General features: G+C 41.2%; 1 protein-coding gene across 10 annotated transcripts in view; it reads left to right on the top strand.

Annotated features, from left to right (window-relative positions):
- The window catches only part of AOPEP (aminopeptidase O (putative)), a 387,253-nt gene that overhangs the window by 26,053 nt on the left and 334,156 nt on the right, over positions 1 to 27,044 (top strand). For all 10 annotated transcript variants that reach the window (XM_073344962.1, XM_073344964.1, XM_073344963.1 and 7 more), the window contains 2 exons: positions 13,773 to 13,877; positions 20,070 to 20,177. The gene's annotated coding sequence lies outside the window, so the exon portion shown is untranslated. The remainder of the gene's footprint in view (positions 1 to 13,772; positions 13,878 to 20,069; positions 20,178 to 27,044) is intronic.

The raw sequence follows: 27,044 nt of genomic DNA, 5'->3' as shown, positions 1-27,044 counted from the left end.
TTCTGCCATTTCCTCATTTTTTCTGTTACTGTTTTTCCCGCCTCATTGAGTAATGGGTGTACCCTATCCTTGGTCTTTCTCTTGCTTCTAATGTATTTGTAGAATGTTTTCTTGTTACCCTTTATATCCCTAGTTTTGTGCCTTGGCCTTTCTAATTTCATTCCTATATCCTTGTGTTATTTGTTTATATTCATCCTTTGTAATTTGATCTAGTTTCCACTTTTTTGTAGGACTCTTTTTTGAGTTTCAGATCATTGAAGATCTTCTGGTTAAGCCAGGGTGGTCTCATGCCATACTTCTTTTTTTTCCCACACAGTGGGATTGTTGGCTCTTGTGCCCTTAATAACGTCTCTTTGAAAAACTGCCAACTGTCTTGAACTATTTTTCCCCTTAGATTTCCTTCCCATGGGATCTTACTTACCAATTCCCCAAGTTTGCTAAAGTCTGCCTTCTTGAAATCCATTGATTTTATTGTTCTGCATTCCCTCCTACCATTCCTTAGGATCGTAAACTCTACCAGTTCATGATCACTTTCACCTCAGCTGCCTTCCACTTTCAAATTCTCAACCGGTTCCTCCCTGTTTGTCAAAATCAAATCTAAAACAGCCTCTCCCCTATTAGTTTTCTCCACCTTCTGAAATAAAAAATTGTCTCCAATACATTCCAAGAACTTGTTGGATAATATGTGCTCTGCTGTATTATTTCCCCAGCAGATGTCTGGGTAGTTGAAGTCTGCCATCACCACCAAGTCCTGTGCTTTGGATGATTTTGTTTAAAAAAAGCCTCATCCACCTCTTCTTCCTGGTTAGGTGGTCTGTAGTAGACCCCTACTATGACATCACCCTTGTTTTTACCACATTTATCCTTACTCAGAGACTTTCAACAAGTATTTCCATCTCAGCCTCAATCCAAGTGTATACAATTTTAATATATAAGGCACACCAACACCTCCTCTCTTTTTCTCCTGCCTGTCCATCCTGAGTAAGCTGTACCAGTCTATACCAATGTTCCAGTCGTGTGTATTATCCCACCAAGTCTCTGTGATGCCAACTATGTCATAGTTGTGTTTATTAACTAGCATTTCAAGTTCGTTCTGCTTATTCTCCATACTTCTCGCATTAGTATGCAGATATCTAAGATACTGATTTGATTTCCCCTCTGTGTTCTCTCTTGTCTCTCCCTTATCCCTGCTATAATGGCCCATGCTCCTCCCAGATTCTGACCCTTCTCCCAGGTTTCTATGTTTTTGATTTGCCTGTAAGATTTTGTCACCTGCCCTCACCGAACCTAGTTTAAAGCCCTCTTCACAAGGTTAGCCAGTCTGTATCCAAATATGCTCTTCCCCTTCCTTGATAGGTGGGCCCCATCTCTCCTTAGCAGTCCTTCCCGGAACAGTATCCCATGGTCAAGGAGGCCAAAGCCCTCCTGGCGACACCATCCTTGCATCTTGGAGATGAATGCCTGGCTACATCTGTCTCTGTCTGGGCTCCTACCCGGGACTGGAAGGATCGAAAAGACCACCACCTGTACCACAAACTCCTTCACCCTTACTTCAAGAGTCCTATAGTCACTTCTAATCTGCTCAGGGACATACCTCACAGTATCACTAGTGCCCCATGAATGAGTAGCATGGGGTAGCAGTCAGAGGTCTGGATGATCCTTGACAATCCCTCCATAACATCTTGGATATGGCCCCGGCAGGCAACACACCTCCCGAGATGCCATGTCAGACCGACAGATGGGTGCCTCCGTCCCCCTCAGAAGAGAATCACTCACCACCACTACCCTATGTTTCCTTCTGGGAGTGGTGGCTGTGATCATCCCAGCCTTGGGTGTATGTGACTTCTTCTCCTCCACCTTTGGGGGCAATTCCTCATTGCTTGTTGCCAGGGCAGCATAATGGTTCTTCATCACTATGGTGGGTGGGTTGGGAGTAGGGGTGGAGCACTGCCTGATGCCAGAAGTAACCAGCAGCCATTGTCCGCCCTGTGACAGAGCCATATCCTCCTCCCTCAGTGGCATAACAGCAGTCTTATCTAGCTGGATAGCTTCCTCAGCCTTGGATGTCTGTCAGTACTGTCAATGAATCCCTGATAGCACAGTCCTCTCTAGCTGGATGCTCCTCAGCCTTGCCACCTCCTCCTGTAGCTCTGCCACCTGCTTCTTGAGAGATTCCACCAGCAGACACCTTTCACAATGGATAGTCCCCACAGTCTGGCTTTCTGAGTGGGAAATGCAGGCCACAGTCTCTACAAATCTACCCTGGGATCTGGGTAGAGGTATCCATGGTCAAGTTCTCTGTCTGGATACAGGTGGAGGAGACAAGAGCAGTGTTGGCACTCGCAATGTAGCCCTTCATAACCATAGCAATTATATTACTATTCCCCCTTACAAACTTCCCTGTTTGCAGTCCCCTGTTTGTGCAGTCCCCTTGGTGGTGTAGCCTCTGGCTTTTAAGGCCTTTTCTCCTAGGTAGGTCCTACCCTTTCGTTCAATCACACAGAGGGAGGGTGATTACAAGGCTGATTGAGGCTGATCAAGGATGATCCAGGGAACAAAGGCTCAAACAGTCCACAAAAACACTATCCCAACTGACCCTGTAACTTTAAATAACCTCAGACTAAGAGAGAGGAAAACACAAACAGCCAAACAAACTCACTCACCCCGAGATTACTACTTGCATCGTATTCATTCAGCAGGGGGATCTCATTCTTCCCCTCTCAAACTTCCCTGTTTGCAGTCTCCTGTTCACTAGCTCGCATGTGCACACACGTTAGCATGCACAAGTAGGCACTTTTTAATATGCAAAATGAGCAATTACATTCATAAGTCTCAGTTTGCACATGTTATTGTCTGATTTTTTGTGCAAATGCAGATTCTTGCAGAAGCAGAGGCTATAATCGTTTTTGCAAGCATAATGTTGTTCCCTCCTTGGAAAAATTTGCCCCTAACTGCTACTTATGGGCTAGCTTATGCTTTAACAGTCTGCCTTCCGTAATGAGTGGTGCATAGCTTCACTGCTCCAGGAGCAGAAGAGGAAGATTCCTCACAGCGACACAATGTTAGGAATGAGTAACCTGATGAGTGCCATCTTAGCAGTGCAGGCTGGCATGCTGAGGTGTAGAGTCTTCGTTCCAACCATTCCTTGCCCACTTGCTTGGATGGGAAGTAGTGGGAATGCAGTACATGCTTACTCCTTTAAGGGAGGCTGCACAGTAATGTGAGGTGTGGAGAATTACTTTTCAGGCTGCGTTACAAAATGGTTCTGTATCTCCAGCTTCCCTGCAGACTGGAATGAAAGAACTGTGCCTGACAGGAGAAGTCTTCAAGGGGTAGGAAAATCAAGCACACAGACAAAAGGAAAATGCATAAATAGTCGGAACACTTTCTATTCAGCCAGCCTACATGACTGGTGCTCTCTTGTGACTCAGAGAGAACTGCAGAGCACTTTTAGACAAAGTTGGAGAAGCAAGTGGTTTGTGGAAAAAATACCTAATTTATGTCCTCTAATGATATCCAACTTCTCCATGCTATTTGGGTGGCCTACACTCCCTCCTATCTACCCCCCAAATATCCATTAGTGGAATAGTTTATTAATTACAGCCTTGCTACTGACATGCCATGACTTTGATTGATGATTAAAGAGCTGTTCTGTTAAATGTACCAGGCAACATAAGACTGAAATTACAGCTGTACTCTGAAAAGTAACACAGCATAAAAAAAATAAGTCTTCTGGGTTTCCAGTTTTGTCTCTTGATTCTGTTTCAAAAAATATTTTCAAACTATCTGCCCTGGAAATTTCAACCTGGACTCTAAAGGTCTGGCTGGGTTCTTTTTAATTCTGGATCATCACCAATGATCAAGATTCCACAGCTGGAACTTAGTTATCAATTCTGTGAATTGTACATGCCAAAAAAGATGCCAGCTCATTCGCCCAGAGCAGAATTGTGTGCAGTGCTAAGAATAAAAAGCAGTGAAAACTCATTTTACTTAGAAAAGTAAGCAAATAGACTGTGCATAGAAACAGGGAGTAGAACTCTGGAGGATTAAGAGATGCTATTTTAACATCTTCATTTTTCTTGAATTTTTTAATTGTCCATTGATTTCAATGAAACAAAATGAAGTGGAATGGTAGTTGGTTTTTCCAGCACCTGTGCTGAAGAACCAGCTAGGAAAGGGTTAACATCTGATGTCTGTATGCTTGTTAATTACATAAAAAGGACAAAGACTACATGGAAATGGCAGCTAGCATTATCTGCCATGGATTAATGTGTAATTTACAAATCCAAAATATTCTGTTTAAAGATCTACTATGTTATAGACACTGCAATTTTTTTCTTATGTGCACATGTTAAGACTTTCCCCCCACCCTCCCCCCAAAAATCAGGAGTATATAACACTGAAGGTTTCAAAATCCCTTTTGAAATTTCTGTATTAGAGTGCAGCAGTTGATGGTTACCACAGTGATGGGATTGGTATAAGAACCCGAATACCAGAATAGAATGATTAGTAATGGAACAGTTATAGACTTAAAAAAAAAAGTGGTTGGGGGAGGCTTAGATTTTGTTTGTTTAACTTTACATTCCTAAATTAAAGTCAGGACAGTAAATTAGTGGCAAAAAGCTCTATCGACATTCTCTAGTAACATAAAATCTATAGTTCATAGCATGATTGACCATATCCCTGAGCAGCCAGTTTCACATTTAATCTTTCAGTGAAATTAAAAAGGAAAAATATTGGAGGCAACAATTATTGCACGATATTGCGCAAATGCCAGTTTTCTTTATTCTGATACAATTATGAAAGTCAAAAGGTCAGGATATGAAATTCTAAGAACATCCCCATAGCTGATCAGTTAATCCTGGGAATGCACAACAAGGACTGCATAGTCAGTCATAAAATTTTAAAGAGCTACGGTAAATCTCTGTGCAAATATTGCCTTCATTTTTACAGTAATGCAGTTGAGTGATATTCAGAATGATCACTTATCTCTATTCTGTAATCCATTTAACTCCTAGTGCACCTTGTTTTATACTCTTATTCCCTCTGCAATGGTCTTTATGGAAGAGAGAAGTAGAAGGGTTAAAAATTAAGATCACAGCCATTAACTCAAGTTTACTTCACATCAACATTGCTCACCACAGGCTGAGTAATTGAATCATTCTCTAGTGAAAACATTTATCTGCAGCCCTCTGGTGCAGCTGCTTAACGTGCCAGTTTGACATTGTTCAGAGTTCTGTCTCCAAGACCCCATTCCATTCTTGCTGCAGTTGATCAGAAATAATAAGCATGTGTCAAGCAAGAAGTGTACTTCCTATAAGCAGTGACACAAGAAAATGAAAGCTAAGAGAACCAATTCATCATTACCTCTTTGAATTATAATGGGCATTCAGACATTCCTTATTCAAACTGTGTCTGCCAATTACATCTCCAGGAACGGGCAAAAGACTAAATTTTTTTCAGAAATCCTTTAAAAAATCCATTGCAACTCTCAGGTAAGATTTCTACAAAGTTTTATTAACCAAATCTCCCGAACTATTTACTTTTTCTATATTCCTTTCCCTGTCATTAGCAATTACAAAGATGCTATTACATAATTAGAAACTTTTTCATTAATCTCCTTTTGGCTGCTCAAATTCAGTGATTTTAAAAAAAATCTGCTGTGCCATTATATTTCGGTACCAGGTGCCTAACAGAATGTAAAGAAGATGGTTCCCTGTCCCAGAGAGTTTACAATCTAGGCCCTGATCCTGCAATCTGATCCATACAGATGGATCTTCACACACATGTGGAATCCCATTAAGGTCAACAAGACTGAACAGACGCAGAAATCCACCTCCTTGAATCAGATTGTAGGTTTGGGGCTTACATGGAAACATAATATAACAAATGATAGAGACAGATAAAAAATAGACTACAGGGTCAATAAGGGAAAGGAAGTTCACAGGCACGAAAATAAGGTCATATGATTAAATGTGTAAAAAAAACAAAACAGTGGCATACAAATAACTGTGATATAAGCCACAATGCTTCCTTCACATCAGTGGAAGGTAGCTATAATATATAAAAAAGAGAGCTGAATGGGGGCAAAACAAAGGGAGTGGCAGCTTTGCGAGATGCACCTCTCTATTGACCAGGCTGTGAACTCTTTATTCCCAATAGTGAGCAGCAACTTCCAGGAATAATCCCATTGACGTCAATGCAAACGACTCACTAGTGGGAATAAGGGGTTCATAATATGGCTTCACATGCGTGTGGTATGTTGGGGGACTCAGTGAGTAAAAGCAGGTATCTAGAGGAGAAGCAGCCAGCCTATACAGCATGCTCCCTGCAAAGGTATCTAAAGTCCACTATGACATAAAGGTCTGCATTAATTAACTGCAGACGTTAAAGTGGTGCGGACTAGCATTAATTCTCCATGCAAAGGATAGTATTGGGGGGCACAGTAGCTAACTATGCCACCAGATGTGTTGGGGGAGAATCTGGAATGAAAATTGCTTTGTAGGTCTGGTTGATGAACCATAACATGACACAGGTCTCTGCTTCCTGACTGTCCCCAACCGATGCAGCCTCTCCGTTTCCCCTGCCAGGAAGCCTCCATCCCTGTGAAACTGGTGGGAATATGTTACCAAAAAAATAATAATCCCCCATCTTTTTTCAGTAACTTTTCCTTTCTCATGTGTGTCATTCTATATGAGGAAAAGATGGGGCACACAAAGCGTAGATTTTGATGCTTCCCAAATCAGATATGATGAATAATTAGAGAGAAGACAGCTATCTTCTGTTTACACAGAAACACCTTGCTACTCATCAAAAATGACAGGAAAGGAAATAAAGAAGAAAATATGTGACAGATTAATGGAGTTGCAATGGGATAACAGTTTTTAACCCTGTGCCTTGTCCTCCAGAGGCTCTGCTTAAATTCACATCAGCAATGTCATGGATTAATGAAGGAGTTGTTCTATTCCATCTACAGTGCTTATTTTGGAGAAATTTAATTTACATTAAAGATGTAAGGGAAAAAGGAAAATAATGAATTTATCACAATGTGATTGCTTATAGGAAAAAGCAGAAGGATAAGAGAGTACATATTATAGCAGGTGGACACCAGCAACACTTTGGCTTAGAATTATGACAAACACTTATTTTTGAACGACTATGTGTCAAACTGGTTCTTAGGATTCTACAGTGGTATTTTCAGCTGAAAACTCAATACTATGAGGGCTACAAGACTAGATTCAGACTAGGTGTAGCAGATATTTGGAGCTTTCAACTGAAGTCAGTGGGAGTTGCATTTAATTACACGAGGACTGAATTTGATCCATGTTATTGATTTAAGCATGTGATGATAACCTGTTTTACCAAAATTCAAACATGAAGCCTAACCTAACCTTAATCTGATTTAAACACTGCTCCCTTGGCCTATGTCTGGTCTTAATACAATAGCACTATTATATTGAACAACACACTTTATCTTACCCCTGTGCTGTGAAAACAGAACTAATTCAAACTCTAAAGTGGACTGTTTGTGCACTGAATTTTTTGGTAAAGTACAAAAATTTTAAATTAAAAATTTTTCTTTTTTCTTTTTTTCTGCTGCTGAAGTACAACCTAGAAATATGCCAAAGGTTGTCAGGTAATGTTCAGTAACATCATTATTCAAAATACTTTTTAACCTCTTCTAGTCATTGGTTGATAATTTTATTTCCTGGCATGACTGAGGCATGTAAAAATCTCCCAACAAAGTCCCATGTTCATTTGTACGTGTAAAAATTCTAAATGTGTGTCCAAATTTTAAAACTTCAGCATGTAGTTAATAGTCAAGTATATACAATTTTGTGTTACATCCCTGAATGGACTAGTAAAATCTATGGGACAGGAGGTAATATCTTTTACTGGACCAACTTCTGTTGGTGAAAGAGACAATCTTTTGAGCTTACACAGAGCCCTTCTTCAGGTTACTGCAATCAATAGTAAATTCTGTGAGCATTTTGTACTGCTTATATGTAAATGATACTTGTCTGTGTCATTAATGTGGCCCTACCAAATTCACGGCCATGAAAAATATGTGTCAGACTGTGAAATCTGGTCTCTCGTGTGCTTTTACCCTATACTATACAGATTTCACGGGGGAGACCAGCGTTTCTCAAATTGGGAGTCCTGACCCAAAAGGGAGTTGCGGGGGGGGGGGGGGTCGCAAGATTATTTTAGGGGGTTGCGGTATTGCCACCCTTACTTCAGCACTGCCTTCAGAGGTGGGTAGCTGGAAAGCGGTGGTTGTTGGCTGGGCACACAACTTTGAAGGCAGTGCCACGCCAGCAGCAGCACAGAAGTCAGGGTGACAATGCCATACCATGCCAGCCTTACTTCTGCGCTGCTGCTGGTGGCGGCACTGCCTTCTGAGTGGGCTCCTGGCCAGCTGCCGCCATTCTCTGGCCGCCCAGCGCCACCACCAGCAGCAGCACAGAAGTAAGGGTGGCAGTACTACAATCCCTCCTACAGTAACCTCGAACCCCCCACATCTCCTTTTGGGTCAGGACCCCTACAATGACAACTCTGTGAAATTTCAGAGTTAAATAGCTGAAATAATGAAATGTATAATTTTTAAAATCCTATAACTGTGAATTTGGTAGGGCCCTAAGCATTAATTACTGAACACCACCTGAACCCCTGGGCCAAATTTATGAGCAAGGATGGATTATTTTAAAGTTCATTTTATATATGCATAAAGTATATGTTAAACAAATATACCTTAGTTTACCAAACATTTATTAAAGATTTCTTTCATGCTTCCCCCTCATTCATAAAATGACCTACATTGGAATGGATTCATAAGACCACTACTTTTTTCCTTCAAATACCTCCTTAAGACTGACCTCTGCTCTGATGCCTATAAGAAATCAGCCCATTAATGATGGCTCAAGGAATAGATGGGGACAATTTGACATGTTATTTTTAATAATAAAAGCACATATATACAAGCGATATGATTGTGCCTCTCTCTCCCCCAGAAGTAGTTGTATATCACTTGTCGTCTTTATGGCAAGATCTTTGGATCAAAGACAGTGTCTTGTATTGTTTGTAGAGCACCTAGCAAAATGGGGCTCAAATCCTTTGTGTGCTACTGCAGTATCAATATGTAGAAATTAATGCATTGCTGTGATAGCTATTGCCCTTTTCCAGCAGCTCAAGTGATACTAAAAAGGGTCTGTGATTACTACATGTTGTGATTGTGATTGGGTATACAAACCCTACACTGGGCAACAAGCAGTTGAGCTGCTTTGGGGTCAGCTAGCCTGGCCCCATCACACTTGCAAAAGATGCACAGATTGGAAGAGGAGTTGAAAAGAAGCAGAAGAGCATCCTTGTGAGCAGACCAGGGAAGAGAAAAGACTTGTAGCTTGCAGCTCCTGTGTTTTGTTTATGGACTATCCTGGAAGGGGAGAGACTTGGGACTGACCTGGCTAGAAGGCCAAGACACAAGAGGAGGCACCTGCCTCCCCAAGAGGGAGAGAGCTACCATGCCATGCCTGGCTGCGAAGAGATGCCAAGCGGTGAGCTGACCCCCTTCACAGCCTCCTGGGATAGACTTTGGACAATAGCTGAGTGGTAGGAAGTGGCCGAGGAAAAGCAACCTTAATGTGCTCCTGGGTGTCAGACCCATGTGTCACCCTCATGGGGCCCAGTGCAATGGGAGGGCCCAAGTTCTCCCACCAAAAACCCCCTCTGCAGGTTGAAGGGCCAAAGCCCTGATTGCTAAACAATGCTCCCCAGGAACAAAGACTATCACACTTGTACACCGTATTTGCCATGCATTCATCTAGACTAGGAATAAAAGTATGCTGTTAGTACTTGACTAGTTTAGTACATGTTAAAGGTAGGGTGCCTTGTCTAGACTAGACTTTTAAAACACGTTAGCAAGTGGCTGCTAATGTGTGGTAACATCACAGCTTAAAGCCTAACATAGGAAAGCATCACACCGTGCAAAGCACTGGAATTAAAGTAGCAGGATTCGGTTACAATCCAACATAGAGTGGAAAAATACTGACATATCTAATATTTCTGAAGGTTTTTTGCATTCAAATATGGTAGATTAGGTTCCTACTGCACCACGTCTAATATTTTGAAGTCATGTTAAGTAGTAATTTGGGGCTTTGAATCTTTTAGATACATAGTTCTGTAGATTTCATTTATTTGACTGTTTACATTTGCCTGAACTAAATATTTAAAATAGCCTTAAAGTGTGTGTATGTTTGCTAGGGTGAGGGGAATGTTAGTTTTGTATATAAAGATAGAAGGAGAATTAAACTTGAAAATAGGAAAGATGGGAACCTTATTTACCAAATGTTACAGTATAATAGTGAAAGAGAAAGAAGGCCAGAAAACTTACAACTGGTAAATGGGAATGGAACAGTAAGCAACTTGTACAGTTATCCCCAATGAATGAAATAAACAGTTTTCACCACTCTGCTCTATAGCCTGTTTTATTTGTGTCACATAAAATCTTTCCTTTTTCCTTTTACTTTTTTATTGATTTCTTTCTGATCCTGGAACAGTTCAGTCTAATAAATTGCAAAGCTGTTTGATGACTATGCTAGGTTCAAATCAAAATGTTAATCCTTACTTTTATTTGTGACTGAATTGTGTCATGTTAGCATTTGTTATGGTTGACTGCACTACAGAGGGAAAAAAGTATTGTAAATTTTGATGCAGTGCAGCTGTACAAACCGTTATGTAAGTGTCAGTTTTTAATTGGCTGGCTGTGTGCTTTTTTCTCTTGATCTATCTGAATGTTAGTAAATCATGTTGTGGTGGCATATAGTAGAGTGAGAATAAATTGTGTGTCTATATATATATAAATTTACCATATGGGTGTTTATATATCAATATTGTTCTTAGCTACAGTATATATCTTTATATTGTAAATAAGATAGTACAGTGGGTCGAGAGGTTTTATCACATGCACACTTAGTGTATAATATATATCAAATCACCTCAAGACATGTCACTTTTTGGTGGCTAGATGTCACAATGGATTATTCACTGATTTTTCATCTCTGTAGATCTAGGACCAAGTTCAGCTCTGAACTGGCTAGAAATCCAATGAAAACTCGTGTTTAGTCCAGGATTGAATTTGGCCCATAATCTCAATTTTTGTTTTTGTTAGCTCATAAATGAAGATTAGCTTGGTGGTCTCCTCACTGTCTCTGGTGGGTCTTCATCTGCATCATACGTGAGGCAAGTAGGCAATGTGGCCATTCTTTCTCATTTGATCTCAATTGCAAGAAGAGTCCCAGCTTGAAAATTGTCATCTGAATGTCCAGTTGTAATATGTGTATCCGGAGATGAAATAAACACAAGAATATCCTTGATGTACAGGTAACCTGGTGAGAAATCCAATGAAGGCTAGTGAGATTCCTGGAAGAAATAACAGAGCTCTTATTTAACATCATAATGGACTTCTCAAGATTCATTGTCCTGAGAGATCTGATCATCCACATAGACAACACATCTAACAGCATAGTTCGCTATTTCCTACTTACTGTAGATTTTTCTCAAGTTGTCTTCAGCATCACCCACAAAACTGAACACACACTAGAGCTCATCTTTGGCATTGTTGTCCACTCTAACTGATCCAATCTGTCCTCTTGCAGAGACCATCACCTTCTAATGATAAAGATTAAATGAATCAATAATTTCCACTTCAGTGAATGAAGCTTCTAGAAAATGTCCAGAAGGAGTTGACAAACTAGCAGAACGCTACAATCAACTGCTGACTGAAGCCTTTGATTGCTCCCCAAAGCCCCTTCCCTCATACCACCTCTGTAAATTACTGTGATTTTTCTGAACTCTACCTAGTGAAGCAAAAAACCAGTTGAGTGAAGTGCGTATGGGGCAAGATCCACTTGGCAACCCGTGAAATTCTCAAGATGCAACTTCATATTGTAGCAACACAACTCTTTCATCATAGCAAAACTTAGCATTTCTCCCTCCGGTGTTGGGATCTGGAGAAAATCAGTCCTATGATGGAGGTTTAATTTTTAATGTTTCCTTATTTACAGAGCAGGCCCTAGGGTTGGCCTTGAGGTTTCTTTAAACAAACAGACAAATTTCCTAACTCCCACTGTAGTACTTCCTCTTATGCTAGCTACTAATCGCCAGTAACCCTCTCTAACCCACACGGTGTTGGGAACCCAGGTCCCCACCCCAAACAGAAATTAAACACAAGATTTCCCTTATAGAGAAAAACAATTCTTTACCTGGGAAGAACCTTTTCCCTTTGTGGCACACAGCTCTTTTGCAGCTTGCTTTTCATCCCTCCTCTCCCTGCTCTCTCCTGATCAGTTTTTTAGAGATCACATGTTCGACTCTGGTGACCATAATTAACCTGAGGTAACTTCTTTTGGTTCATAGGAAAAGGGGCTTTAAGACTGATATACCTGGCTTCAACCACCCTTTTAGATCTGTCAGATCTGACTTTGTCACACTATATACTCAACAGCCATAAAGAAAACTAAAGGGACATATGACACAACTGAATCCTTTGTGTCCCTCTCAGACACAACTGCGCCAGCTTGCTAAAGCTGAGCAGAAGTGTTTCATACATCTCTAAAACTGACCTCCTGTCCTTCATGAAAAGTGAAGTCCAGTGGGAAACACCTAGTCCCCTTGATAACTGAGATAACCTGTGCCTCCCTCAAAAAGGCAAACTATCAGTTATCTAATGAATGCAGTACTCAGATCTTGGAGAAGCCAACCCTTAAAACAGCCTCACTGAATGCCACCCACTCTCCAATCCCAATTTCTTTGGTAAAGTTTATTGAGACCCCAAGCTCCAGCAATATCTGTCAAAATCTATATATATCACAGTCATGTTTCAGACCTGGCAATGGCTCCAAAATGGTCCTGAGGAACACTGTCCGTTGTTCATGGCACTAAGGGACTACCTTCTTCTGCTCTTAAGCAACAAATCAGATTCTTTGTTGATATTGCTAGATCTCTCTGCATCCTTCAAAACCATGGATCATATATGGTACTGATAACAAGCAAACAAAATCTTATCTGAGAATGGCTCAGCACTGTGTAGGATGCACTTGTTCCTTTCATATAAGTTCCAGAGAGTCGAGACGGGCACCTGTTCCTTGTCAAAACTGTTAAATAGACAAATTATCACCATCATGCACTTCTGCATAACTGACAGTCCCTTCTCGAGACGCTCAGTACTGGAACAGCTGAGATGATGTGAATTACAAATAAGCCATGTTTTTCAAAGCTGTTATTGGCACGAACAGACTGTGTAGTATCTGCTGGCACTGTACCCAACTCATGCCATGTTCTAAATCACTCTCATTAACTAAAACTCACCCACACAATCTTTAGCAAAAAAACACACAATCTGTAAAAAACATGCAGATGACTGTTCATGCTAATAGATTTATTGTTGTCAAAGGAAGAAATTTGTCACCTTTCTAAATTGTTACAGTCACACAGTATAGAATTTAGGATAAATCTTTAAAGCCCATATACAATAATCCATCAGTGCTATGGCCTTTTAAAATGTGTATGAAATAAAAAATGTTGAAATTATTTATGAATGGAGCTACTGGTAAAGATTTGGCAAGGTTCATTTCATAAATAATCTGATAAATCATGGAAACAATGAATTACATTTGTACCAGTCAGAAGTGAACTAGTTAGGTTAGACTTAATATAATAATAATATTCTTAAAGTATAATTATTAATGATACTTTTGTTGTTTTCTTTCTTTCAGATGGATATCATTAAATATACAGATAGAAGTATGGGGATGGAGGATAGCATTACTTTATACTGCTGATGGAACTCTTTGAAGAAAAGAAATAGTCAGTATAAATAGGTAAAGGTTAGAAATCAGTTACACTTTATTGATGTAATTTCTTGTAAATTTAATGTAATTCTAGGAAAGCTTCAAAAGAATGATACACTTGTACACTTGTTTGCATGTATATTACCTCTGTGAAGATAATTAACACATCATTAGAATCATGGAATCAAAGACAGCTCAGAAGGGACCATTATGATTGTCTAGTCTGACCTCCTGTACAATGCAGACCACAGAATCTCACCCACCCACTCCTGTAACAAACCCCTAACCTATGTCTGAGCTACTGAAGTTCTCAAATCGTGGTTAAAGACTTCAAGGTGTAGAGAATCCTCTAGCAAGTGACCCGTGCCCCATGCTGCAGAGGAAGGCGAAAAACCCCCAGGGCTTCTGCCAATCTGCCCTGGAGGAAAATTCCTTCCTGACCCCAAATATGGCGATCAGCTAAACCCTGAACATGTGGGCAAGACTCACCAGCCACACACCCAGGAAAGAATTCTCTGTAGTAACTCAGATCCCACCCTATCTAATATCCCATCACAGGCCATTGGGCATATTTACCACTAATAGTCAAAGGTCAATTAATTGCCAAAATCATGTTATCCCATCATAACATCCCCTCCATAAACTTATCAAGCTTAGTCTTGAAGCCAGATATGTCTTTTGCCCCCACTGCTCCCCTTGGAAGGCTGTTCCAGAACTTCACTCCTCTGATGGTTAGAAACCTTCATCTAATTTCAAGTCTAAACGTCCTGATGGCCAGTTTATATCCATTTGTTCTTGTGTCCACGTTGGTACTGAACTTAAATAATTCCTCTCCCTCCCTGGTATTTATCCCTCTGATATATTTATAGAGAGCAATCATATCTCCCCTCAGCCTTCTTTTGGTTAGGCTAAACAAGCCAAGCTCCTTGAGTCTCCTTTCATAAGATAGGTTATCCATTCCTCGGATCATCCCAGTAGCCCTTCTCTGTACCTGTTCCAGGTTGAATTCATCCTTCTTAAACATGGGAGACCGGAACTGCACATAGTATTCCAGATGGGGTCTCACCAGTGCCTTGTATAACGGTACTAACACCTCCTTATCTCTACTGGAAATACCTCGCCTGATGCATCCCAAGACCACATCAGCTTTTTTTCACGGCCATATCACATTGGCAGCTCATAGTCATCCTGTGATCAACCAATACTCCGAGGTCCTTCTCCTCCTCTGTTACTGCCAACTGATGTGTCCCCAGTTTATAACAAAAATTCTTGTTATTAATCCCTAAATGCATGACATTGCACTTTTTCACTATTAAATTTCATCCTATTACTATTACTCCAGTTTACAAGGTCATCCAGATCTTCCTGTATGAAATCCCGGTCCTTCTCTGAATTGGCAGTACCTCCCAGCTTTGTGTCATCCACAAACTTTAGTAGCACATTCCCACTTTTTGGGTCAACGTCAGTAATAAAAAGATTAAATAAGATTGGTCCCAAAACCGATCCCTGAGGAACTCCACTAGTAACCTCCCTCCAGCCTGACAGTTCACCCTTCAGTATGACCCTTTGCAGTCTTCCCTTTAACCAGTTCCTTATCCACCTTTCAATTTTCATATTGATCTCCATCTTTTCCAATTTAGCTAATAATTCCCCATTTGGAACCGTATCAAATGACTTACTGAAATCGAGGTAAATTAGATCCACTGCGTTTCCTTTATCTAAAAAATCTGTTACCTTCTCAAAGAAGGAGATACGGTTGGTTTGGCATGATCTACCTTTTGTAAAACCATGTTGTATTTTGTCCCAATTACCATTGACCTCAGTGTCTGTAACTACTTTCTCCCTCAATTTTTTCCCCCAATACCTTGCATGCTACACGTGTCAAACTAATAGGCCTGTAGTTACCTGGATCACGTTTTTTCTCTTTCTTAAAAATAGGAACTATGTTAGCAATTCTCTAGTCATATGGTACAACCCCTGAGTTTACAGATTCATTAAAAATTCTTGCTAATGGGCTTGCAGTTCATGTGCCAGTTCCTTTAACATTCTTCAATGAAGATCATCTGGGCCCCCCCGGTTTTAGTCCCATTAAGCTGTTCCAGTTTGGCTTCTACCTTGGATGTGGTAATATCTACCTCCATATCCTTATTCCCATTTGTCATCCTACCGTTATCCCTAAGCTCATTAAAGACTGAGGAAAGTATTTGTTTAGATATTGGGGCATGCCTAGATTATCCTTAACCTCCACTCCATCCTCAGTGTTTAGTGGTCCCACTTCTTCTTTCTTTGTTTTCTTATTTATATTGATATAGACTCTTTTACTATTGGTTTTAATTCCCTTTGCAAGGTCTATATGTTTATTATATAATATGCCTTTTTTTGTTGTTCATGTCAGTGCTTTTTGAAGAAGTGTTATTTCTTGGTAGTGTGACTTTTATCAGTAAATAGTGAATAATTTGAATCCCCTGTAAGAAGTCTTTTCTGAGATGTAAAGGTTCCACATGATGGAATTTCTATTTTTGATATTCCATGTGTTATGAAGGAGACCAGACTAGATTATCGTAATAGTCCTTTCTGGCTTAAAGTCTATGATTCCACAAGATATATGCTAAATCAGGGCATTACACACTATTAAACCTCGTGCAAGAAATGTTACACTTTTGAGGCTTCCCCCCCTCGCCCCCCCAACCTTAGGTGTTCTTATTCTTTTTAATCCACTTTGGTGTTCAAGGGAGCGAGGGAATGATTACATAGAACAGGCAGAGAGAATGAGAGGGATGCATAGTAAAGACTTTGCAAGCTTCCCCAATACACAATTCTGCCACTTATGAAAGCTTATGGCAGAGTCCTCCCAGTCCGTTCAAAATGCTAATTTAAGTTTAAAAAGAAAAAGGAAATTGCTTTATTTTGGTAAGAAACATACACACACTTCCAGCTCTGAGGCCCACAGGGTGTATATCTGACTACCTAGGTTCATATATGGCACCAATTAGAATAATATCTGAGCATCTCATAAGTGTTTCAAAATTGAACTAACCCATCTCTCTCTATTGTCCACTTCCCAGTCTGTAGGAGTAAATAGCTTTATTCTATTGGTGTGTGTGGATGTGTTTGGCAAAATTATTGAGGAAAAGCTAAGCCAAAGCAACAGGCTTTGCATTTAGTTCTCAATGCAGTGAAATTAGTAGTCAGTCTTATCTTTTCTGGGAGTGAGTTCCATAGTCTATGTTCAGCTTCTGTGCAAGTTATGACTCCTAAGAATCAATTTTTATACTTTGAGGGCAGATACCTCCGCCATTTTTAGGGCGAATTTTTCAAAGTGCTTCACTCTCCCTACCAGCATCACTTTCAAGTTACCTTTCATTGTTTCAAACAGCTCTTGAGTCCGATGTTTATATTATTTTGGCACTTGTAGGAAATTGTAGTGATTCTTGCGTAACCCACATATTGTTCACATTTCAGACTGTGTTGTCTCACCAGTTCTCTTGATGTCTTCTTGTAGATGTTGAGTAAGATGATGTAAAAAGTTGAGCTTTGTGGGACTCTTTAGGGGGAGGGCTCTGGAAGAGGAGGAGCAGTTGTCCATAAGGACTTTATTTTGGTCTGAGAGAAATGACTTGAGCCATTACAGAGGATTTCTCTTCACCCATGGGACAGGAGTATTTGGTGATCAATGATATCAAATGCTGCGGAGATGCATCCAGCAGGATGAGGATGGCTCTATGTCTGTTGTCTATGGACAGGAAGAGGCCATCTGGCAGAACAACCAGAGCTGTCTTGCTACCGTGTTCTCTTCTGAGAGAGTTCCAAGAAAATGGCCCCTGAGAGGTGACTATGAGGACTTGTTTTTGCCAGCTTCTTGATTTAGCTTGCTTAGAAAAGGAAAGCTGAGTACTAGGTGGTAGGCTAAGACATCTCTCAAGCTACTGAATGAAGATTTCTGTACTGTTGTTCAGACTGTTGTGTGCTTCAGGGTTGGTGACATATTACTTTGAAGGATATAGAGCAGGGAAATTTACCACCTCACAGGGATTTCCATCCACAGCCACCTTCTCTACTTGTGCAGCCCAAGCTACTTTAGCATAATCTTCCAGACTACAAAATTTTTACATAGTTCAGGGCAACTAACCTATATTTCCCTTCAGTGGACCAGCAAGGGTACCCACTCACAGGCTTCTGTTTCCCCTGGCTGTCACCTCTCTTAGGTGGTGGAGACCAGGGTATTTCCAGGCTGAACAATTCCCTGCTTTCACTGTGTTATTCCCAACAAAATACACTCTGCCTAAGCAGGCCCACTTCACTTTATCTTCAGAGACTGCCTCTCTGAATTACCCTAGCATAATTTACAACTGGGACAATCATTACAAATTTACAACTAGGGCAATTATCTTCAGAGACTGCTTGCAGCTTGCTTAATTACCCCAGTTGTATAATTGCCCCAGCATAATTGCCCCAGTTGTAAATTACTACATAGTTCTTTCTAAGCAAGCATATTTTATTCTTAAGGTAAAAGCACTACAGATGAACAATAAAAGAGCCTACCTGCATGGTAATAAGCTTACGAGAGATCACCCTCTGTAACATGGGCTCTGGAAAGAGTACTCCTTCAAAACCGCATCCAGGGTTTTCCTGTGATTTGAAGTTCATCACACCCTTTGCTCAGAACTAGAAACTCTTATGTGGCCTTACTAGGCCAAAGTCCTTCCAACCGTTCCCTAAGGATTAGGGTCCTCTGTGGATCAGCAGTCCTGTCTGTTTGCTGGATCAGAACAAAAACCTTGAGTCAGTTCACCACCTGGTTATTTATCCCAACATCCTGTCTTTGTCTGCAGCTCTCTAGAGAACCTTTTAAGAGATCAGGAATAGGTAATCAGCCAGGCAATGTGTCCCCTTCCTACGGTGAAGGGCTAATAACTAAAGAATTGTATTAGGGCACCCCTTCCTTGTAGAGAAGTTATATACAATCTCACAAAAACACATAACATTTTCATTTTTATACAATGGACCCCAAGGCATTAAACTTAATTCAGCAAGGGTTAATTTGATTCAGTAAGGTTTATTCAGAGTATTGCATATCTGTCATACAAAGTACTCTCTAGATTCCCCTACATGCTAATTATTCAGTTCTGATCTGCAATACTTTTTCTGTTCCTGGTCTTAATATTTGTTAGTGATGGAACACTCATAGTTCTGCAGGAAACTATTATATTAACCATATATATATTTACATTACTTGTGTATAATGGGTGTTAATCTGCCTCTTTTCAAAAAGAGCACTAAGGCCAAATGTAGAAACTATGGAGGTATTATGCTGTTGTTGGTCCCAGAGAAAGCCTTCACTTCCATGTTTCATAGATTCCAAGGCCAGAAGGGACCATTGTGATCATTCAGTCTGACCCCCTGTATAAAATAGGCCATAAAACTTCCCCAAAATAATTGCAAGAGCATATCTTTTAGAAAAACATCCAATCTTGATTTAAAAATTGCCAGTGATGGAGGATCCACCATGAATCCTTGGTAAATTGTTTGAATGGTTAATTCCCCTCACAGTTAAAATTTACACCTCATTTTCAGTCTGAATTTGTCTAGCTTCAACTTCGAGCCATCAACTTTCTCTGCTAGGCTGAAGAGTCCACTATCAAATATTTGATCCCAATATAGGTACTTTGTTCCCAGCATAGATACTTGTCGACTGTAATCAAGTCACCTCATAATCTTCTCTTGTTAAGATAAATAGATTGAGCTCCTTGAGTCTAACTCATAAGATATGTTTTCTAATCCTTTAATCTTTATGATGGCTCTTCCTTCAACTCCCTCCAATTTATCCATGTCCTTCTTGAATTGTGGACACTAGAAATGGACACAGTATTCCAGTAGCGGTCACACCAGTGCCAAATACAGAGTTGAAATAACTTCTCTACTCCTACTTGATATTCCCATTTATGCATCCCAGGATCACATTTGCGTTTCTGACCACAGAATTGCACTGGAAATTCATGTTCTGCTGATTCTGCAGCCCCTCCCAAACTTTTTCTGAGTCACTGCTTCCCAGGATAGAATCCCCCATTGTATGGCTACATTCTTTGTTCCTAGCTGCATCCAGCTTACTAGCTGATCCAGATTTCTCTGTGTCAGTGACCTGTGCTCTTCATTATTTATCACTCTCCCAATTTTTGTGTCATCTGAAAACTTTATCTGTGATGATTTAATTTTTTCTTTCAGGTCATTGTGAAAACTGTCAGGCCAAAAACTGATCCCTTTGGGACTCCACTAGAAGCACACCTAGTCGATGATGATTTCCTGTTTACAATTACATTTGGACACCTATCAGTTAGGCATCTTTTAATCCATTTACTGTTTGTGCCATGTTACTTTTATATGTTCTATTTTTTTAATCACAATGTTGTGTGGTATCAAGCCAAACACCTTCCAGAAGTCTATTTTATTAGCACCATTACCTTTATCAGCCAAACATGTAATCTCATAAAAAAGATACCATGTTACTTTGAAAGGATATATTTTGCATAAACCCATGTTCATTGGCATTAATTATTATTCTCCATTAATTTTTTATTAATTGACTCCAGTATCAGCTGCTCCATTATCTTGTTTGGGATTGATATCAGACTGACAGGCATATACTTATCGAGGCCATTCCTTTTACCAATATTTAAATTTCTTCCAGATATCTGGAACTTCTCCAGTGTTCCAAGACTCATTGAAAAGCAACATTGACAATCCAGCGAGCTTCTCAGTCAGCTCTTTTAAAACTCTTCGATCAAGTTATCTGGACCTGCTGATTTAAAAATGTCTAACTTTAGTAGCTGCTGTTTAACATCCTCCTGAGATACTAGTGGAATGCAAAGAATGTTATCATGCAATATGACTACACTGCATCATCTGTTTCCAAATACAGAATAGAAATATATATTGAACACTTCTGCCTTTTTTGCATTATTTATGATAATTTTACCATTTCCATTTATTAATGGACCAATACCACTGGTAGGATACATTTTGCTCCTAATATACTTAAAAAAAATTCTTATTCTCCTTAAGTCTGCTGACCGTAGAGTTCTCATTGTGTCCCTTTTCTTTCCTTATCAGTTTTCTATAGTTCTGAGCTTCTGATTTATATTCATTACCATCAACTTCCCCTTTCTTCTTTTTGTTTTAAATATAATTTTTATAGCTGCCTTCAGTTCCCTCTAAACCAGGTCAGTTTTTAAACAATACAGCCTTCTTCTTTGATTGTCACTTTTTCGGCTCTTAAACAATTCCAAATGATCAGTTACACTTTTTTGTATTAAATTCTTCCTCCCAGCTGATTTGACTCTGAACTGTTTTCAGCTTTGTGAAAAACTGGCTTTTTAAAGCATCAAGTATATCTATCACTGCTCTGCACTTTACTGTGTTTGCACACTATAAATATAATCACATTTTGATCACTTGTACCTAAGTTAATGTTAATTTTTAGTTCTGTGATCTGTTCCTCTTTATCTGTCAAGATGAGGTTTAATATAGAATTCCTCCATGTTGGATGCAACACTTCTGGAGTTAGGAAACTGTAATTCCAAATTTGAAATTTGAATTTGAATTTGAATTTGAAAATTCAAATTTGAATTTGAAATTCCAAAGGTGCATTAGTACTGACAGCATGAGACCTCCAGGACATGACACTCACACCTGAGTCCCCAATGATCATGCATCTTTTATTCCCTACATGTTATAGAAAGGTAAATAAGGAACTGGTCATCCTGTTTCTTAGTGTGATTTGGTGGTCTGTAGCAGACACCAACTAATACACCATCTTGTGCTTTATCTGTTTAGACACTAATCCATAAGCATTCAAAATAATTTTTTTCCAAGTCATCAGTGTAAACAGAAAATGCCATTTTTGACATAGAGTACCACTTACCCATCCATTTTGCCCACTCAATCCTTCCTAAATAGGTAATAACTATCAATTTTAACAGTCTAGTCATGTGAATCGTGCCACCAGATTTCAGTAATACCAATAGATAGAATTTATGCTCATAAATGAGCAACTCCAGTTCCTTTTGTTTGTTACCCAGGCTTCTAGCACTGATGTATAGGCAATTCAAGAATTTCTTCTCTTTGTGTCCTTTGGTGCCCTGATTAATTTTGTTCTCAACATTTTGATTTTGTGCACAGCTCTTTTCTCTCTGTACCCACCCCTTTTGTTATTAGTTTAACATCCTCCTGATTACTCTAGGCAGCCTGTCCCTGAGGAGAATGGTTCCCATTCTACTGAGGTAGAGGGAGGCCATCCATACTATACAGCCCCCTCTCTCCATAGAATGTTCCACCAAACCAAAATCATCCACCCTACACCACTTATCCAGCCAGGGGTTCACTTGCAGTACCTTCTGCCTTTTATCTTCCTTTGCTTATGGGACAGGAAGGATCTCAGAGATTGCTTGGATGTTCTTCTTCAGCATGCTTCCTGGTTCCCTGAAGTAATCTATTATCTGTGAGATATCCAGTGATGCACTGTCATTATTGTCATTATGAACCATCCCCAGTGGATGGCCTGTCAACTTTAGGATGCCAGGCACACCATCCTGTTGTCCACCTGTTCCTTGCAGAATATTCTCTATTCTTCTGAGTATTGTATCCCCTACAAGGATTGTGTGTCTTCCTTGGACAGTTGGAGAACTCTTTGTAGGCAACTTGTTTTTCTTACAGGTTGGACAGAGCTGCTATCCACAGGTGTATCCTGTATATCTCTCTGTTCCCTTGAAAAATTGGATTTTGAGAGAGATCTTTCAGAGTTTCTATGTTGAGGGCCTGGTATTGATTGTATTGACATTGAAACTTCTGGCTGTGTGGAATTCCTTCTGGTCCTCTTCTCTATGGTGGCCACAGCCTGCCCATCCTTGTCTGTCTCCAGCCAACTAGAATGCTGCTGTGACCTCTTGCCTCTGTTGATTACAAACTGCCAGGCCTCCTCTCTGACTTCCTCTCTGTCTGACTATTTGGTGGTCAGCTCCTTTCTTTCTTTACAATGGGGTACTGATATTTCTCAAATCTGGCTGTCTATGAACTCCTCAACTTCTCTGAGTCTCAATAGCATATCTGCTTGCCACCCACTTGTACTACGTGCACAGGCAGTCCCTTCTGGGTTCAGGCAGGAAAGAAAACGATGCACGTCATGGCAAAGGCCAGGATACTCTGTGTAGCTTTAAACCCGTTTATTCCACCCTGGACCAGATCTTTACCTTGAGATAGCTTTTCAAGAAGCTGGAGCAGCGCTTTGTATAGGCTTCTAGCAGGCTTTTGATTCAGTGCATCGAGCAAGTTTGTGGAATATGATGAGGCAACTTGGTATCCCTGATCTCAAGCAGAAATAAGCATCTCACTGCAGCTTAGCATTGATCTCCAAGAGGGGAAGGGTTTAGGACACATCCCTGTCCTTGGCATCTCTCATTGGCCAGCTTATGTGGGTCACCATGAAGTTCCATGAAGGAGGAGTGCTGGGTAGAGACGGGCTCCATCTTACGAAGAGAGGGAAGAGCATCTTTGCCAGCAGGCTGGCTAACCTAGTGAGGAGGGCTTTAAACTAGGTTCACCGGGGGAAGGAGACCAAAGCCCTGAGGTAAGTGGGAAAGCGGGATACCGGGAGGAAGCACAGGCAGCAATGTCTGTGAGGGGAGGGCTCCTGCCTCATACTGGCAATGAGGGGCGATCAACAGGTTATCTCAAGTGCTTATATACAAATGCACAAAGCCTTGGAAACAAGCAGGGAGAACTGGAGGTCCTGGTGATGTCAAGGAACTATGACGTGATCGGAATAACAGAGACTTGGTGGGATAACTCGTATGACTGGAGTACTGTCATGGATGGTTATAAACTGTTCAGGAAGGACAGGCAGGGCAGAAAAGGTGGGGGAGTAGCACTGTATGTAAGGGAGCAGTATGACTGCTCAGAGCTCCGGTACGAAACTGCAGAAAAACCTGAGTGTCTCTGGATTAAGTTTAGAAGTGTGTGCAACAAGAGTGATGTAGTGGTGGGAGTCTGCTATAGACCACCGGACCAGGGGGATGAGGTGGATGAGGCTTTCTTCCGGCAGCTCACGGAAGCTACTAGATCGCATGCCCTGATTCTCATGGGTGACTTTAATTTTCCTGATATCTGCTGGGAGAGCAATACAGCGGTGCATAGACAATCCAGGAAGTTTTTGGAAAGCGTAGGGGACAATTTCCTGGCGCAAGTGCTAGAGGAGCCAACTAGGGGGGGTGCTTTTCTTGACCTGCTGCTCACAAACCGGGTAGAATTAGTGGGGGAAGCAAAAGTGGATGGGAATCTGGGAGGCAGTGACCATGAGTTGGTTGAGTTCAGGATCCTGACGCAGGGAACAAAGGTAAGCAGCAGGATACGGACCCTGGACTTCAGGAAAGCAGACTTCGACTCCCTCAGGGAACGGATGGCCAGGATCCCCTGGGGGACTAACTTGAAGGGGAAAGGAGTCCAGGAGAGCTGGCTGTATTTCAAGGAATCCCTGTTGAGGTTACAGGGACAAACCATCCCGATGAGTCGAAAGAATAGTAAATATGGCAGGCGACCAACTTGGCTTAATGGTGAAATCCTAGCGGATCTTAAACATAAAAAAGAAGCTTACAAGAAGTGGAAGGTTGGACATATGACCAGGGAAGAGTATAAAAATATTGCTCGGGCATGTAGGAATGTTATCAGGAGGGCCAAATCGCACCTGGAGCTGCAGCTAGCCAGAGATGTCAAGAGTAACAAGAAGGGTTTCTTCAGGTATGTTGGCAACAAGAAGAAAGCCAAGGAATGTGTGGGCCCCTTACTGAATGAGGGAGGCAACCTAGTGACAGAGGATGTGGAAAAAGCTAATGTACTCAATGCTTTTTTTGCCTCTGTTTTCACTAACAAGGTCAGCTCTCAGACTGCTGCGCTGGGCATCACAAAATGCGGAAGAGATGGCCAGCCCTCTGTGGAGATAGAGGCGGTTAGGGACTATTTAGAAAAGCTGGACATGCACAAGTCCATGGGGCCGGACGAGTTGCATCCGAGAGTGCTGAAGGAATTGGCGGCTGTGATTGCAGAGCCACTGGCCATTATCTTTGAAAACTCGTGGCGAACCGGGGAAGTCCCGGATGACTGGAAAAAGGCTAATGTAGTGCCAATCTTTAAAAAAGGGAAGAAGGAAGATCCTGGGAACTACAGGCCAGTCAGCCTCACCTCAGTTCCTGGAAAAATCATGGAGCAGGTCCTCAAAGAATCAATCCTGAAGCACTTGCATGAGAGGAAAGTGATCAGGAACAGCCAGCATGGATTCACCAAGGGAAGGTCATGCCTGACTAATCTAATCACCTTTTATGATGAGATTACTGGTTCTGTGGATGAAGGGAAAGCAGTGGATGTATTGTTTCTTGACTTTAGCAAAGCTTTTGACACGTCTCCCATAGTATTCTTGTCACCAAGTTAAGGAAGTATGGGCTGGATGAATGCACTATAAGGTGGGTAGAAAGCTGGCTAGATTGTCGGGCTCAACGGGTAGTGATCAATGGCTCCATGTCTAGTTGGCAGCCGGTATCAAGTGGAGTGCCCCAAGGGTCGGTCCTGGGGCCGGTTTTATTCAATATCTTCATAAATGATCTGGAGGATGGTGTGGATTGCACTCTCAGCAAATTTGCAGATGATACTAAACTGGGAGGAGTGGTAGATACGCTGGAGGGGAGGGATAGGATACAGAAGGACCTAGACCAATTGGAAGATTGGGCCAAAAGGAATCTGATGAGGTTCAATAAGGATAAGTGCAGGGTCCTGCACTTAGGACGGAAGAACCCAATGCACAGCTACAGACTAGGGACCGAATGGCTAGGCAGCAGTTCTGCGGAAAAGGACCTAGGGGTGACAGTGGACGAGAAGCTGGATATGAGTCAGCAGTGTGCCCTTGTTGCCAAGAAGGCCAATGGCATTTTGGGATGTATAAGAAGGGGCATAGCGAGCAGATCGAGGGACGTGATCGTTCCCCTCTATTCGACATTGGTGAGGCCTCATCTGGAGTACTGTGTCCAGTTTTGGGCCCCACACTTCAAGAAGGATGTGGATAAATTGGAGAGAGTCCAGCGAAGGGCAACAAAAATGATTAGGGGACTGGAACACATGAGTTATGAGGAGAGGCTGAGGGAGCTGGGATTGTTTAGCCTGCAGAAGAGAAGAATGAGGGGGGATTTGATAGCTGCTTTCAACTACCTGAAAGGGGGTTCCAAAGAGGATGGCTCTAGACTGTTCTCAATGGTAGCAGATGACAGAACGAGGAGTAATGGTCTCAAGTTGCAGTGGGGGAGGTTTAGATTGGATATTAGGAAAAACTTTTTCACTAAGAGGGTGGTGAAACACTGGAATGCGTTACCTAGGGAGGTGGTAGAATCTCCTTCCTTAGAGGTTTTTAAGGTCAGGCTTGACAAAGCCCTGGCTGGGATGATTTAACTGGGAATTGGTCCTGCTTTGAGCAGGGGGTTGGACTAGATGACCTTCTGGGGTCCCTTCCAACCCTGATATTCTATGATTCTATGATTCTATGATCTAGCATATGTGGTTTTGTGGATTGCATCATAAGGCGCCTGCCTCTCCACATTTATTATATAGAGTTGAAGTGCCTAACTCAGGCTTTCTGGATTGCAGTGTTGTTCCTGTGATTTTTCTGGGTGCCTAAAATTAGGCATCACAATGTTCAGCATCACAACACCTAAGTTCCTTTGTGGACCTGGGTTGACAGAACTAATGAAAATCAACAACTTGCCAATTAGAAGCATCCCTTGGCAGCTGAGACTGAAGTGATAACTCCAGAAACCAATGAAAGAGCATTGCGATGAAGAGATGGGATGAGTGTGCCAGCAGATAATGAGTGAGTGATTGCTCCAAGGGTTTTCATTGGTTGTCAAAGTGAGTGAGTGAATGAAACATTCAATTAATGATTTGGAGAGGTTTTTATTTTTTGTATCCTACCCTTGTTTCAGTGAATTTTGGCTATCTCACAAAGCAACATTACGGCCCTGTCTTAATGGACAAAAAGGAGGATGTTATCTTAACATGATTGAAAAGGCTCATCAGAACAGAGCTTGTTAGAGATAGATGAATTGTTCTCAAAGTCCAGATCACCATGAGTTGTTCCTGTTCATTTTGTTTGTTTCCAGACTCCCATTG

This window comes from Lepidochelys kempii, chromosome 5 (assembly GCF_965140265.1).
Source record: "Lepidochelys kempii isolate rLepKem1 chromosome 5, rLepKem1.hap2, whole genome shotgun sequence".
NCBI classification, from domain to species: Eukaryota; Metazoa; Chordata; order Testudines; family Cheloniidae; genus Lepidochelys; species Lepidochelys kempii.
This window is presented reverse-complemented; position numbering and strand designations above follow the sequence as displayed.